The sequence below is a fragment of the Dama dama genome, chromosome 31 (assembly GCF_033118175.1).
Source record: "Dama dama isolate Ldn47 chromosome 31, ASM3311817v1, whole genome shotgun sequence".
Lineage (NCBI taxonomy): Eukaryota > Metazoa > Chordata > Mammalia > Artiodactyla > Cervidae > Dama > Dama dama.
Genome location: NC_083711.1, coordinates 54,229,742 through 54,235,255, shown reverse-complemented (window position 1 = coordinate 54,235,255; position 5,514 = coordinate 54,229,742). Strand labels below are relative to the sequence as shown.

The following is a 5,514-nucleotide window of genomic DNA, read 5'->3' as shown; positions in this document are numbered from 1 at the left end:
TTATCTGAATTATATCAATATTTAAAGTTGTTGTAGCTAAGATGTGGAAATATCTGTTAAGAAAGAATACAATCTAGTATATAGGTAACTGGCTGAGTGCTACTTCTTGAATTAATGTCAACAGAAAGGCCAGAGTGCTATTTCCCTCGCTATTATTTGAGTTTACATTTTAGGTAGTGGCATATGTGAGAAAATGGAAGATATTAATTGAATATGACATGCAGACAATGGGACTATGAGGATGTTGAGGAAGAAAGATTCTCTGCCACCCTCTTAGAGTCTCAGGCTGACATAAAACTGATTAATAGGAAAAAAGCATGCACAGCTTAAAAAAAATGTACACAAAACATGGGAACCTTCACAGGAGACTGGAGACGCAGAACAGTGGCCGTGGCAAAGTGTTTCTGACTTTCAGGTAAAGACTATCCTGTATTCTTATTTTAAATTAGATTACATGCTGTAAGTTCTTTTAAGGAGAAAGAAAAGAAAGATAAAGTGTACAAACGATACATCCAATGACCACATTCAGCATCTCAAGAAATATTAAAGGATTTGGGTGAAAAGCTAGATGTAATGATGAAATCTAATAAGAATTAATATTTGTTTATTAATATTTTAAAATATCTGCTTTTGAGGAGCCATAATTCAGAGTAGCACATGTAAAAGAAAATTAAGGTAAACTGCTTCCCTCATAACTCAGTTGGTAAAGAATCCGCCTGCAATGCAGGAGACCCGGATTCGTTTCCTGGGTCGGGAAGATCCCCTGGAGAAGAGAATGGCAACTCACTCCAGTATTCTTGCCTGGAGAATCTCATGGGCAGAGGAGCCTGGTGGGCTACAGTCCATGGGGTCGCAAGAGTCGGACACGATTTAGCGACTAAACCACCACCACCGTAGTTTTTTACAGGCTCAATGGGTCGACCTTTTGTTGTTGTTGGTATAGTTGGTTTACATTGTTGTGTTAGTTCAGTTGTACCGCAGACTGAATCAGTTATACATTTTGTTGTTGTTCTTTAGTCATGGGGCTTCCCTGGTCGCTCCCAGCTGATAAAGAATCTGCCTGCAACGCAGGAGATCCGGATTCGATCCCTGGGTCAGGAAAATCCCCTGGACAAGGGATAAGCTACCTCTCCAGTATTCTTGGGTTTCCCTGGTGGCTCAGATGGTAAAGAGTCCGCCTGCAATGCCGGAGAACTGGATTCGATCCCTGGGTCGGGCAGATCCCCTGGAGGAGGGCATGGCAACCCACTCCAGTATTCTTGCCTAGAGAATCCCCATAGACAGAGGAGCTTGGCAGGCTACAGTCCATGGGGTCCTTAAGAGTCAGGCAAGACTGAGTTTAGTCATGAAGTCATGTTCAACTCTTCTGTGACTCCATGGACTGTAGCCTACCAGGCTCCTCCATCCATGGGATTTTTCCAGGCAAGAATACTGGAGTGGGTTGCCATTTCCTTCTCCAGGAGATCTTCCCTACCCAGGGATTGAACCCGGGTCTCCTGCGTTGTAGGCAGACACTTTACCATCTGAGCCACCAGGGAAGTCTTTTATATGACTTCTAAAAATGTTCTTGCCATATTGAACTGCTTCATAGAGGTATGAAGTTCCAGTCCAACTAATGATAATGCTATTGTACTTTGCACACACAAAACAATCACAACAACATTGAAAAAAACGAAAGCACTGAGAGAATTATGCCCACTTGTAGTCACTAAAATTATAGTAAATTAAAGTGTTATGATAATTACATTAAAGAAAATGTTAACAGGATGGTTTTGGTGACTGAAAATCATGCTTTGGTGAAAGACTGATGACATTAGGGGTAAGTGGCCTGTAGATTAAAAAACTCAAAGACAGAAAATATTATGATTTTTAAAATTTGAAATAGGGATTAGCCTTGATCTTTCTGACTCCACATGGCAAGGTGAATTAGAGCTGCAACCATGGACTTTTTATCTAGATAAGCAAAAAAGTGTTTTTTGAAAATGTGTTTTCATGTATCTAACAAACTGCATTGTACAAAGATTGGCATGAGTTCCTGGTATAAGTGCCAAACTAAGTAAAACGTGAACGCTGTGTTCAAGGGGTTCATAGTCAAGAAAAGAGCTAGTCTTGTGTTTGTCAAAATATGGTCTGAGCTGATTCTGGAAGTAACAAAGTGACTATTAAGAAAATGTTCAAATATATAAATATGTGTAGGTAGAACTCTAAGATGGCCCTCAGACTTTCCAGTTGCTAATTTTAAGATACTAGTTTAACTCTACATCAGTTATTTAATCAAGCACTGATTTAGGAGTTGTTGTGAAGGTGTTTTGCAGAAGTAATTGAGGTCTTATCAGTTGACTTTATGAAAGGAAATAAGGAAATCTATCTTGGTTCCACCTGACCTAATCAGGTGAGCTCTTTAAAGGGACTGGGCTCTCCCAGGAGGGAGAGATTCAAAGCAGTAGGAGGATTTGACATACCATCACTGACACGAAGTTTGACAAGGTAAAGTGTCAAGGAATGCAGGTCGCATCTAGGAAATAAAAGCAGCTTCTGCTGACATGAAGCAAGGAAATTAGGGACCCAGTCCTCCAACTGCAAAGAACTGAATTTTACCAGCAAGAAGAATGAATTTAGGAGCAAATTTTCCCCAAAAGCCTCCAACTGGGGATTCAGACTAGCTGAACTCTTGTGATTTCTTGAGATGAGAACCCAGTTTTGCCATGTCAGACTTCTGCACTACAGAGCAGTGAATGAGGCTATGGAGAAAAGGGAACCCTTGTGTCCTGCTCGTGGGAATGTAAACTGATACACTGCTATGGAAAACAATATGAAGAATCCTCAAAAAATTGAATTTAGAACCACCATATTGTCCAGGAATCCACTTCTGGGTATATATCTGAAGGAAATGAAGTCTCTGTCTCAAAGAGATATCTGTACCCCCATGTTTTAGCATTATTTATAATAGCCAAGACATGTCCATTTATGAATATTATGGAATATTATTCAGCCTTAAAAAGAAGGAAATCCTCCAATTCAACAAGATGGATGAACCTTGAGTCATTGTGCTAAGTGAAAGAAGCCAGAAAGTGTTGTATGATCTCACTTATGTGTGGAAACTAGTAAAACTAAACTTGTAGAGATAGAGTAGATTGATGGTTGCCAGGGGCAGGGACTGTGGGTGGGTGGAAAAATGGGTGAAAGTGGTCAAAGGGTCTCAGTTATAAGGAAGTTCCAGGGATGTAAAGGGCAGTATGATACCCATGGTTAACAATACTGTGTTTTATATTTGGAAGTTGCTGAAAGAGTAGATCTTAAAAGTTCTCAACATAGGCGCAAAAACACAAATTGTAACAATGTAAGGTGATGGATATGTTAACTAAATGTGGTGATCCCTTAACAGTGTGTATGTATATGAAATCAGCATGTTATATACCTTAAACTTACACAGTATTATATGTCAAGTATATCTCAAGAAAGCTAGGAAAAATATCCTGCAAAAACTTAAGAAAACCTTAATTCAGTTTGTTGATTAGCAAATTATCAGGTATCTCCAGTCATCAGTTGAGGAGATGCCAGGTCAGGCTTCAAGGGTAAAGATATGCTTCTTTCCTTTATCTACAGTTGTCAAGTAGAAGTCAGATTCACATATCAGAAGAAATGTATTCAATTTGTTACAAAAGAACAGTGGGTCTATCAGAAAGGCACATAAAAAACTGTAAACAACTCATAATGCTTAGAAGCACTTAAATACCAGACCCACCTAAGGCAGCCACAAGAAAGAATAATACATATATTAATGAAATAACTAGCTGGTAACTTTTCAGATTAAACTTCTCTCTGACTATAAAGAGAGTAATTCTGAAACAGACACTGTCTTATGGCACTTTCATAGGACAAAATGAAAAAAGAATGTATCTATAAAACGGTAAATCCATAGAAAATTTGCCCTTGAATGTGATTTCTATCTTTTCTTCATACATTTATAAAACATGGCACAATTGCCTGGAAATGAATATGTTATAAAATTCTTCCTATTTCAGAGATATAATTTACCTTCATATGTGACTTTGTCCATTCATTAAAATATTTTTTGTTTAAATTTAAAACTTCTAAAAATACTGATGCTGGCTCTTTCAAAGGGGAGCTGTCAGAAAGAACCTAGAAGAATTTTTCAAACCCACTGTTCCTGATATTCTTGACTGATGGGTAATTGAATTGCAAACCCTTTAGCTTTGCTGCTGTCATCCTAGTGAATTCAGGCTGAATTGGGATCATAGAAGACCCTATATCAGATATACTTTCAATTACCTCAGTCCAAATATATGTAATTGTTTTCTGTTCTCTGGAACATTTTTTCTTAGAAGGAAGTAATACTCAAATGCCTGACTAAAAGAAAATCCAAGCAAAAGGGAGGAAAAATCACCTTGTTTCCCTGCCCCAATTATCTAAGTTGTAGAAGAAAATATAACTTTTAAATTTCAAATGATGTAAAAATAATTCTGAGAGGAGAAGCATCAGCTATAATAAGGGCTTTAGTATTAAACACAGAAAAGATTGTGTATTTCTTGTTTCTTTGAAAAGTGTGTATGTATCTATATAAATGTGTGAATATGTAAATAAATATATATGAATACACATATATACACATGCACACACATGTATGAGAGAATTTTTTCATTAGTATGTTGGGTTGCGAACCAGTGCAACTATTTTATCAATTTCTATGTTGATTCAACCTGTTAGGGCATATTACTGTATGTTAGTGTGGAACCCACTGTCAGGACCGCATTTTATGTAGTATTCCGCAGTGTGAGTTCTTTTTCTACATGTTGAACGTAAGAAATGAGACACCAATCTGCTTATATGGTAGCATTAGGCAAGTGTCTCTTTTGCAAACAACGCTCTACTCACAAGCAAGCATTCGGCGGTCTTTTCCTCAGTTGTGTGCTTACCCAGAGATGAATCTCCATTCAGCTCCAAAGGTTTTGCTGTGTCTCACTTTGCTCGTTAGCACTTAGAGACTGGCAAGTTAGCCCCCAGACAGGGCACCATCTCCTATGTGTCGATTTAGGAGTAAGCGCCCGATAAAGCACAGCCAAAAGGAAACATATAAATCTGTTTTGAAACGCAATAAATTCATAAGCTATGCTTCTCACCAAGGCCTGTGGGGGGATACACATCATAAAACACCACAGTAAAACTATAAATATTTCAAGCAGTTAGTAACGGCTGAGAGCCCGCAGCTGAAAGCCTGGTTAAAGATGGCCAGAGCACGATGCCCTAGTCAGAGCCAGCGCAAGGTCTTCGGAGGAGCAGCCGGCCTGTGTTTCCAGGCAAATGTCAAAGGCGCAGTCCGGCTGGCATCTAGTACTACTTTATCTCAGGTTGCAGAGGCTCTGGATATCATCTCAGGTCCTGTTTGTCCTCTCCCTCCCTTCCGTCATCCCCTCTGAGGGCCCTGCTTCTCACCACCTTGAATATAAGGAAGCAATGACCTGCACAGGCGTGGTAGGGAGGTTCTGGCTGGCA

General features: G+C 39.1%; 1 non-coding gene across 1 annotated transcript; it reads right to left on the bottom strand.

Moving 5' to 3' along the window:
• Positions 1-1,466: 1,466 nt before the first annotated feature.
• On the bottom strand, positions 1,467-1,538 carry TRNAC-ACA (transfer RNA cysteine (anticodon ACA)). Its single transcript has one exon. It is a non-coding gene; the product is annotated as a tRNA-Cys (tRNA).
• Positions 1,539-5,514: the final 3,976 nt, after the last annotated feature.